Source organism: Protopterus annectens, chromosome 11.part0, assembly GCF_019279795.1.
Source record: "Protopterus annectens isolate FY-2018-M chromosome 11.part0, PAN1.0, whole genome shotgun sequence".
Lineage (NCBI taxonomy): Eukaryota > Metazoa > Chordata > Ceratodontiformes > Protopteridae > Protopterus > Protopterus annectens.
Window position 1 is genome coordinate 1,305,692,195 of NC_056745.1, and position 11,856 is coordinate 1,305,704,050.

Below are 11,856 nucleotides of genomic sequence, written 5' to 3' on the forward strand. Positions count from 1 at the left end.
AGGACTCATACAGTATTTGTCAGTGGCACTTTGACACTTAAAGCCAGAATCAGATTTGTCAACAAAAAAGACAGGAAAGTGCACATGGTAGGCATTTTGTAGCATTTTATCAAATAGGTGAGCTTGTTGAACACAAATGTCATTTTTTTAGATGTGACTTATGAAACAAAACTGTGTTAAATGAAATAAAGTCAGGCAGTAAGCAATTGTTGATATAAGGAATCAAAACCCATAGGCCAGACAACAGGAAGCAGTTCTGTAACAGAACTGTCTTAACTTGCTGTGCTAACTTTCAGACTGCTTCCATGTTTTTTGACAACAGAAGTTGATTTCTAAGAAGAGCCCAAGTGTGGTACTTTTTAATGCTCAGTATGAGTATTTACAGATACTATGCATACTTATAAAGTACACGTATATAGATGTGTATAATCAGAAACTGTGGAATGGAAAGTAGTGTTCAGAAAAGAAGGGCTCGTCCGGGATTTGAACCCGGGACCTCTCGCACCCAAAGCGAGAATCATACCCCTAGACCAACGAGCCACACATTAGTCAGAGCCTCTAGTGCTGTTTCTCAAAGAATCAGGTTACAACAGTTCCCCATGACTCAGCTGTAAGCCAACACTTCTATGATTAAAGAGTAGGTTGGACTATGCCTGGTATGTGATACACTCATAGAGCAGCAACAAAATCTCCTCAACAATTTATGCATGCCAATGCTTTATAGTCAACTGAACTCACAACTACTTAGACTTGCAGTTAAAATCAAAGTTCTGTTACATTAATACCAGTGAATTACCATGTTGTAACAATGAAATGAAGGGAATGTGTGTGCAAGTAATTTAAAATATGAAGTAACAGTAACACAATAACTGTGTTTTATTTGTATCATTAGCTGCAGTTTAGTGCTATACAAAACTTGTGAACACATGGCATAACTGATACACAGTCACTATATAGTGTTTAGAGTGTATGCTATGCAGAGAAAAACATTACTATAATACAGATTCTGTATCTTAGTTACAGCACAGCATTACGAAAACAAAGAATTACAGATAGCATGAGTCAGACACCAAAAGCAGAAGAATCACTGCACTTAGATTATGACCTGCAATGGCATTCACGACCACACCTCTCAACTGTCCAGATTTTGCAGAGCGTCCAGATTTTTGGCTCATATTTTTGGTCTGTTCCTCATAAATACTGTGGTTTCTGGCAAATCACTGGAATGATCTGAGGATTTAAATCACTAAATAATGACATACATTTGAGTTTCAGACTTCAAATCCTTCAGAAAATGTATGTTGAAACAAACCCTGTTACTCTAGCAACTTTTTGCATTTAAAAGAGTGATATTTAAAATTTGTACCTATTTTTGGACCTTTGTCCCCCCATTTTGTTGGGCTTTGTCCTGATTTCTTGCACTAACAAATTGAGAGGTATGTTCACGACTCCTTGTACAGGTAATCAACAGCAAACTGTAGTGCACAATAACTCTTAATTAACAAGTCAATATCTGCTGTGCCTGATTTTTTTTAAAAATCTAGCCTCAATGACACGTTGACACTGTTTTAAGCTTTAATGCTGTTAAATGAAAACCAACCAGCTTATAGAAGTATGAAACATACGTTGAACACACTGACAGCAGCTGTAGTCTGTGGTTACAGCCTTCATCTATCCTGTTAGTGTGCAGTGTTGTTAGTTATGCTGTCTAAAACATTCAGACTTTTTATTTCTTAATTACAATAGCTAGCTGCATATAAAACTCTCATGGAAATTGACTTAATTCTTTTTTAATTTGCCTTTTTCATTTTGAAATCAATTTAAATAAATATATTTTAGGCTACAGTAATTGTAGAGCATGTAAATGTGTTTTATAAGCAAGCCTTGAGATTGAAAAACATGCCTAGGTCAGTCTTCTCGAGGGTCCCATGGGTGTTTTTCATGGTGGAATTCAGCCTGAAGTTGGTTATGAATGGACTAGTTGCAGTTTCACAGCCCAGGCCACAACTAGTCCTGCAACTGCACAGCAGAGAAAGAAACATGGATGTGTCTAAAAATGCACATATGCATGTACACATCCACTACAGAGAAATGTGGTGAGAAACCTACAAGGTCAATTAACAGGCCAAAAGAAGTGTTTAAATCTACCTTTTGAATGGGTGAAATGGGTGTATACCAAGGTAGGAAATGGAGAGAAGGCAATCAAAGGAACCTGCAGGAAACAGGAGGCATGAATGGGATGGGGAGGAGAAAAAAGGTATATTTTTCTAAGGAGAGGTGTCCATTTTTTTTTTTTACAAGTAAAACTGAATAAGTATTTAAGGGTAAGAAAAGGGATAGAAAGAGGGTGAGGTTTAACAGGGGGAGGCAAATAAACATAAAGCAGAGACAGGAAGGGAGGTACCAACACTTTCTGGAGGGCATTGGAATTTTAGATATACAGAAAAAGGAATGACAGTACCGATGCAGAAGACTGGACAACAAACTGGAGAGGGTGGTGACACAAGAAAAGGCAACACCAGGATAGGGATAGGATAACTATAAGTCTCCTTTATCCAGATGGCCTGAGATAGTCGCAGGGGGTCTGTCAGCACCTTAACCACCCTCCCAACCCGGCCCTGCCTGAGGTGATGAAGGCAGACCAGGCAGTGCTAAGATTCTGTAGTTTGTCCAATAACTCTGCAGAGGAGGCCAACATGAGCATCCAGACTATGGTCAATCAACCCTCCTACTACCTCCATTATTTCTCTGAGAGTAACAAACAGCAGCCCTAAGTAGGACTACTAGAAGGAACAATGCTGATACCTTTCAAAGGGTGGCTGTTAATGGCCTCAGCAGAGGTAACCTGTCTGCCATCCACCACACTCAATGAGGAGGCAGCCCTTGATCAGGGAAGAATGGAGGCAGGAGGAGGCTGGGGCAGGTGGGGAGGTAACCTTGGACACACCACTGGTGCCACTATGGCAGATGCTGTTGAAAACAGCAACAATGAGAGAGAAGTAAAAAATGACTTCAAAAATATGAAGGATAGTGACAAAGAGTGACAAGGGAGAGAAAATAAACATTATTATTATTACTATTATTATTATGTATTCGACAGGTAACCCATCACAACAGCATTTTATATATATATATATATATATATATATATATATATATATATATATATATATACATGGGATCCCATAAATCTCAAAATACTGAAAGATCGACTTTCAGTATTTCAAGACTATAATATCGAAAGTGCAGTTAACCAAAACTGCACTTTACCGAGTGTTATGTTACCGAATATGCTGTTGGGGTGTTGTGTTTTGGTTTGTGTTTGCGGTGCACTGTGGTTTGGGAGTGAGTTATGTATGGAGATTCAGGTAAACTGTTAGTGTTTAAGGGTTCTGGCTTGGGTTTATTGCTCTATAGTGTTTTGGGAGTTGGTTGGGTTAGATGGGCGAGTGTTTGTGTGTTACTGTTGAAGAGGGTGTGTTTTTTGAATGTGTAGTGTGTGTGTGTGTGTGTGTGTGTGTGTGTGTGTGTGTGTGTGTGTGTGTGTGTGTGTGTGTGTGTGTGTGTGTGTTGGTGTGTGAAGTAAGTGTAGCATGGGTAGCTGTAGGTTTTGTGTGTATTTAGTGGTAGTGTGACCTCAGAGTATATATATAAGTAGCGCGGGTGTGGAGTGCAGAGCTTATACATAGGTTTTGTAGGTGTGTGTGTTTGGTGTTTTAGTAAAGGTGTAGAGGGGAGGTGGTGTTTGTGATATGGTGGAGGTTACATTACAGAACTGAATGTCACTTGCTGTAAATTCCGTATTTTTAAATTTCGGTGTAGTGACATTCGGTTTTGTAATATTTCAGTATAGTGGGTGTTTGTTATTTAGATCTCAAGATAATGAAAGTTGGTCTTTCAGTATTTTGAGATTTAGAAGTAGACCCATATAGATAACTATATATATATATATATATATATATATATATATATATATATATATATATATATATATATATATATATATATATATATATATATATATATATACACACACACACACACACACACATACATGTGCATACACACACACACACACACACACACAGATATAGATACATACATTGAGAGAGGGAGAGATGCATAGATATAAATATATATTTTTATATATGTGTTAAATACTATATATATATATAAATCAAGCAATCTGCAAAACAATCAGACCTATTACAAGTGACCTCTAACTAAAATATCAAAAATCTTTTTTTTTCCAATATCTTTATTTAGATTTCCATGAAGAAATATCAAAAAACTTCTTCAACATGTGATGAGCATAAGTACATAGAGAATGCTATATTTATAACACATTGAAGAATTAACAGAAGAGAGAAGAAAAACATAACTGTACACCAAGTGACTAGAGTCATAACATGAGTTCAATTAATACAATAACAAAAGTACATAACAGTATGGTCTCAGAGATAAAAATGAAAGACAAAACAAGACTTTAGTAATAAAACTTCTGTTTGTTAACTCATCTTAACATGTAGATATGCCTAGTTGAAATTATTGAAGTATGTGGTCAAAAAGTGTTTTCCACAACTGTGCATAATAAAAGCATTTGTTTGGTTGCTAACTATTAATTTAAGAGCTGTTATATATTTAATTGCCATATGTTTAAAGCCATCCCATGGTATATTTGATCTGTTGAGCTAGTTTTGTGAGATGTATAAAGTCATCAGTGAAAAAGGGGTAATTAGGATATGTAGTTTTTGTTTAGATAAAGCCATAGGGGGAACGTGTAAACCAGAGAATTCCGAAGACACAGTAGTGCAGTGATGGCGAAACCTTTGGGCTCGGTGTGTGAAACATTCAGAAAATGCGTATCTTAACTCTGCTGGCATGTTACCCGCCCCCACCAAACAAGAGAAAAACAATTCTTTACATATACATTTATTTAAAAAAAAAAGTCCAATCATGTGTGCTGCTATGTATTATAAAAGTAAAAGAAAAATCAGTGACTTACAATAGACAAAATGATATGTGCACTGATATTGGGCTTAAAATAGTGCACCAAGAAATTACCATACTTTTAATGGTAAATTTGAATTGAACTGAAAAAATATGGAACACACTGCATTTGATTTACATCAGTTAATGACTTTTTTATTGCTGAGTTATAATAGATATGTGCAGAGTCACATATTTATTGTATTTTTGTTTATTAAGTTTCTTTGGTAACTTGGGTGTTGGTGAATTGCTGGTGTGTCACCCAAAACGTCATGGTGTGTCACCTTTGACATGCATGTCATAGGTTCACCATCACCGCTGTAGTCTTTCTGTACCCCATTTTTTTCAAGTGTGGTCCTTAGTGAGCACCATAACTTACATGAACATTTACAGCTCCAGAGTATGTGCAGGATATCAGCTCATTGGTCTTGACAGTATACACAGTTAGGAGAAAATGTGAAATAATATTTATTGAGTTTGATAGGAGTTAAATAGGAGTTATTCACTATCATGGATTGGGTATACATGAGTTTTTTTTTTAAAAGGGATTCATTTTAAAGAAACTGAATTGATTGAGATTTCTGGTTACACTGAATTGCAGGTCGCATCCTGGACCAGTAGTCTAAGTATAGGATATTTTCTTGATATTTAATAGCTGTGATTAATTTGTACATATTTGTTAGCATTTTCTTTTTATGTGTGAATATATTCCACAACTCTTTACAGAGATTTATATTACTATTGTCTATTTATGGATCTTCTAATAAGGCTGATGACATTTCTTTAATCTGTCTTAGTATAACTAGATAACTTTTAAGAAGGTTTACTGCAATTCTGAGATCATTAGTAGAAATATTTTTAAAATAATAAATATCTAATATTTTCATTTCTCTGATATCAAGAATCTTATTAGACTTGAACCCCATGACTTTCTGAAGGGTAGATCCAGAGTAGTAAATCTAGTAAACATCTTTGAAAGAGTCTATACATGGTGGTGATGCATCCTGATCTAGCCAAGGCCTTCAATGCCATTCTACATGCAGGCAACATACAGAAGTTAAATGCTTTAAAATAAACCTATATGTGGTAATATGGACAGCAAACTGCTCGAAAGAACAAGTTGCAGGTGTTCTAATAGGAAAGTTTGAAAGTGTCAGGCAGTGTCCCTCAGGGCTCAGTGTTGGGAAATCTGCTTTTCTGCATTTATCTTTCAGATCTCCAAGAAGACAGGCAAGTCCTCTGGCTAACAAAGCTCACAGATAACAAGAAATTGAGGGCTGTCTTTAAGTCACCCTCTGACACTCAGATCCTCCCAAATGAACTGTCCCACATAAGTTCCTTGTGATAAAAATGTGCTCAAACTAAATGTTAAGAACTTTAGTATCATCACTTAGCAGACAAACCCTTCAGTCACCATTTTGTAAAGACAACAAAACACTATAAAATGAAAAGGTAATCAGCTACCTAGGAAGATGGGTTGTTAACTCTCTCTCTCTTGACCATCATATGACAATGGTTGTCAGGATGTACTTTTATTTAGCACAGCTAATTCCAAAAGGAATATCATCAGAGATTAAAGATGTAATGAACATTAATCAGACCAGTTATCAAGTACAATGCCCTCCCCCGGGATGTAGCAAACTAAGCATCAAACAATTAGAAAGACCCCCCCCCCCAGAGCTTTCTAAAGATCAGACGTCTGAAGTCCCTCAGCTACCAAGAGATACTGGAAGCTCTAGCCATTTGTTCAGTGCCTTCTAAACTTTTGAGGAGAGATTTCTGTATCTCTTCCAAGGCCATTAGTGACCAGTTGGCCTGGAACCTCTGTATTTCCACAACTCCATTATCTTCACCAATGCTAGAACCAGAGACCTGTCTTCATCAACAGATAAATAAAACATGGTGGAGGGACACGTTTATAACCCACTGTCTTTCAAATATCTAGAAAAAAACTTACCCTGTATGTTAAGCAGTGTGATTTACTATCTTCATTCAAACATAACCTACATGATTGCATAGGAAGCCACAAATTTACTCTGGGATTGACTGGTATGGCCTCATGGAGGAAGGGGGTGAGTCATGAGGGAGGGCACTGACAAGGCAGGAAATGTCCTAAAATTTAGTGCATGGAATATCTATGAATATATCTATGTGACATGTCACAATGCCATATTTATTTATTTTATTTGTCATTTGTTAACTGGGTTGGTCCAGATGAGTCAAAGGCCTGTTTTCAGTGGAGACCCAAGGAGAAGAGCTCCCAAAAAAATTAAAAGATATTAACATGTAAAAAATTTTAGAAAGTAGAATTAACATAGTAATATCATACAATCATAAGTTAGGAAGAGTTTACAATGTTAATTGTTATACATATGTATGATAACAGAATTTGCATGAAGATAAAATACAAGAAAAAATGAATTTGCCAAGTAATCATATTATGAGATTCAAACTCGTGCCTTCAAGCAGTACACCCTGGAAATATGGTTTGTGTGCAGGGCGCTGGGAAGAGGTGTGGGAAGTGTATTCTTGTGAAGAAGACATGGCCTCTAAGTAGAGTTATTTTTGTGTGGAACCCTACAAGCAAATTACAGAAAAGGTGAATTCTGCCACATACACTAAAATTAAACATATCAATGCAAATGTGTATGTATGAGGAAAGTATTAACACCAACATCTGCAGGACTAAAGCAAGTGAAAGTTGCTGGTCAGGTGATGACACTCAACAAACAGTATTAGTCTAGAATTTAACAACAAGGTAACAGTACAACCTACCCCTCTCACAAAAAAAAAAAAAAAACTGAATAAAAAGCTGTCCAGAAGAACTACCCACCCACAACAAGCATGGAATCTTTAATTCCCACTACAAACATTGCTCGTCACAAGAATATCTCCCCCATGTTACACTGTGTGCTCAAAACTGCATGTAACTATATTTATCACCATGTTGATCAAGTTATCAGTATAGCCGGGCACATAGCCCCATGGACATGTGTAAATGCCAGTGTACTGTATGCTTATGGCATCAGTCCTACTTGTGTGTGTGTGTGTGTGTGTGTGTGTGTGTGTGTGTGTGTGTGTGTGTGTGTGTGTGTGTGTGTGTGTGTGTCAGACAGTGCCCACAGCAGCAATGCTTTGTGTCACTGTACTAATGCATGTTACCTCCTTAAGATGCTACACCTATAAATTATGACTACAGTCACTGCAGAGTTCACATCAGATTTGTATGCATTACGCTACTAACATAGGTATGATTAATTCACAATGAAAACATGTAACAGGCAATAATGAAACAAAATACTAAGACATATTTAGAAGTACACACTGGCAATGTGTTCACACAACTGGCAGCTATACAGAGAGAGCAGCACAACATATAAAGAAACGTCCAAAACGTACCCCTTAGTCTAGACAGCATCTCAATTCTCCTTGAGTAAAGGAGGTTGTTCTTCAAAATAGCCTCCAGAGTTTAAGAAAATGAAAAAGAAAATAAAAATCACAAATTGCATATCTAATGTTACCAGATATACACATCACTAGATAGCTTAAATAATGGTCAACTATTACAACTATGTATGGGGCCCTTGCTCTGACCAGTTCTTTCCGCAAACTAAGCCACTGTATAGTTGACATCTTCAGTGTTCTAAGATATAAACTAGGCTGGATGTATCCCTTAAGCAAAATAAAACAAATTAAGTAAATATTTGTGTGTTTAAGTTGCTACTATAATGGACTAGTATAGCAAAATAACACAAATTAAGTTATTTATTTATGTTTCTGTTGCTGCTTTCATGGGCTAGTATATCATCTTACTAAAATGGAGACTTACATCACTGTCAGTATTTAAGGATGTTGAAAAGCAGATATTTTCATTTGTTACAGTTTTTAATTCTAATTTATTTATTTAACATTATGCCGCTCCTCAGACATTATGTTCATGGTCCTCTAAGTTCAAACCTGGCAATTACTATAATAAAATGATTTGCTCATTGCATCTGTGTTTGTGCGGAAGACTGTGCATTTTTACCTTATGCATTTATGTCACCTGAAAGAAGATTACCTGACAATATACTTCTGCTGTTAATGAGCTGTAATTTTCATAACAGTAATTAATTTGTGAGTTTCAGTTCTCGCTGCCTTTCCAGTTCACATCTATTTGCTCATAAAGTTTATTCTGCTTCATCTTCACTCCTTTCATTTCTTCTCCTGCCAACAGCAAAGCGATATAATTTTTATTATTTTTGTGTGTGTGTGGGGGGGTGTAAACATACCACTTTGATCTTTAGGCAAAAACAGTACTGACGGGCACAAGCAAATCTTCTGGATAAAAATGTTAGCAAGTCATTATCTTTCAGATACAAAGCATAACATGCATCACAGAATGTACAGCCCCCCACAGGTACTGGGGGCCATTGGTTGCCCCCCCCCCATTCTCAGTGCTGCAGCTGTTGATTTTGACACAGACTTAGTAGGGGACTGTCTTGAACTGCACATAGTTTAAAGCCTGCCCTGGTCTGAGTTGTGTACAGAAGGTCACTATATGTGGGTAAGACAGAGTTGTGCAGTCATTATTTATTTAATTTCCTCAGAAACCTCAGAGGTGTGCACAGAAAGTAGTTATACCCTATACTGTGGTTGAGGATAATGTGGCCATTATGGTCATTACTCCTTTTAACTTTCCTCACAAATCACAGAGGGTCACACAGAAGGTCACTATAGCTCGTCTATGGGCACAGTACTGTCTAGGAACAACCATTTGGGATGTACTATTGTCAGTGCTAGTTTATTCACTTTCATCAGAATCAAACAGATGCATAAACAGATGGTTATATTTTGAAGACAAGGGTAAGGAGGCATGATCTTTATATATGCCTAACAACAATATGTTTAAGTATGTTATCACTTTTTATTAGTTATTTCAGTTTTATCCCAGTCTGCTGTCAGAGAGGTACACAGAAGGTGGAAGCCTTTGTGAGGAGAGGCGTGAGGAGGCATATGGTTCATAGTTTCATAGGAGGTTACTAGATTAATGGTTCTAGTTCCTTTACAAGTCCAGCCATGCTATACCAGTGTTCCCTAATTGACCTTGGTTAGATGGTCATTATTCGCACAGCAAGTCTATGATCAGCACCAACTGCCCTGTCAGTGAGGGACATAGGTGCCACACTCAGAGTGAATTTACAGTCTGCCATCCAACTGTCTAAGTTGTGCTTGAATAGGGTCATTGAGGAGCTCTGCCTCACATGAATTGGGTGTTTATTCCAGAAAAGCAGTAATCTCTGGGAGATATATCAGTCTCTCCAGCATGTTCTGTTAATGTCACAGGTTAGGTTGAGATCCATGGAGCGAGCAAATCGTGTCCCATCTAATTTGCTTACGTGCATTATTTCCATTAGGACAGGGTCAGACACTACTTTGTAGGCCAGGCAAAGGCCACCTCTAAGCAGCCTGTAGGACACAAAGTACAGTGACAGGGCTTTCAGTCTTTCCATGTAGGTCATGTTTTGGAGCGAGTGAATTTTCTTGGTGAGAAACTCCTGTGGTCTCTCCATATGCTATATATGTGCATGATATAAAGTATATCACTGTGATTATTTTTCCTTCACTTTCATCTCCGTCTTAACACCAGGAAGACACACAGAAGATGACTGTGCTTTTGGGTAGTTAGGGAAAATTCAAAAATGGCACTAACAGCAGGAGAAACCACGAGGAATGTCAATATGGGGAACCACTTTATTAAAGCATCCAACAGGTGTACCACTCACAAAAGTGGAAATAGCCCTTGCACTTATGGGGAACAGAGAAGTGAGTCACTAACTGGCTCACTGATAGAACCCATATAGTCAAAATAGGAGAATCCACCTCCAACACCAGACCATTAACCAGTGATATTCCACATGGATCAGTCCTGGGACCTCTACTGTTTGGAATCTATTTCTCTTTAGTGCAAAGTAAAACTAAAGGTCTGTGGCTGACAAAGTATGCTGATGACTGTAAACTAGGAGCAGTCATAGAATCTCCAAATTATACTACGTACTACAAGAGGGTCTTAAACAAATGACTGGTGCTGAAGTCATAGCCTTAAACGCAGTGCAAACAAATGGATTATCATCCCTTTCGGTAACAGTGATGTTCCTGCTAACTACTACATCAATAACAATACCCTAAGTACGCACTCAGTGGTGAGAGACCTGGGCACACAGTTTGACAGCAACCTTACCTTTGATCACCATGTCTCCACAGTGGTAAGAAGGGTATTCTATATTGCTCACTCAACAGGGCAATAATTGAGTACAATGCCCCTTTTGGTATGTACTTTTCCATGCACCTGCAGCAATTGGAGAGACCACAAAGGTTCCTCACAAGAAAAATTCAAGGCCTTCAGCATCTGTCCTATGAGGATCATCTGAAATTCATCCCAGGGGTTCCACCTATGTCCCTCTTGGACAGGGGTGATAGGTGCTGATCGTGGAAATAAGGGTAAAAGTTGGCTGGTCTTGTAAGAGCTGTAGGGTCATTAGTGTAGTAACCTCCTATGATCCTATATTCAGGAGAGGAACACCTAAATGTCCGGAAATGCCTGTAGAGCACACATTAAGTTATGCAATCAAAATAATTTGGAGAAGAGGAGAGGGAATATACAAGGGATATTGGAGAGAGGGGGACATAAAGCATACAACAACTAGGTAGAATCAATGTGATCTGAATGTTGATTGTACCAGTTATAGCACATGTACTTAGAAGCCAGCCAGTAGACCCAATAGAAACCAAACTACAACAATTACAGAAGGACTTGGAATGGTGAAAAGGGAAAGGGAGAGTGAGAAGCGTAACAAAAATCAAGCAAAGGTGGAATAAGAAAAAGAG

At 37.7% G+C, this 11,856-nt stretch overlaps 1 non-coding gene across 1 annotated transcript; it reads right to left on the reverse strand.

Annotated features, from left to right (window-relative positions):
• Positions 1 to 468: 468 nt before the first annotated feature.
• Positions 469 to 540, reverse strand: TRNAP-UGG. The gene has a single exon. It is a non-coding gene; the product is annotated as a tRNA-Pro (tRNA).
• Positions 541 to 11,856: the final 11,316 nt, after the last annotated feature.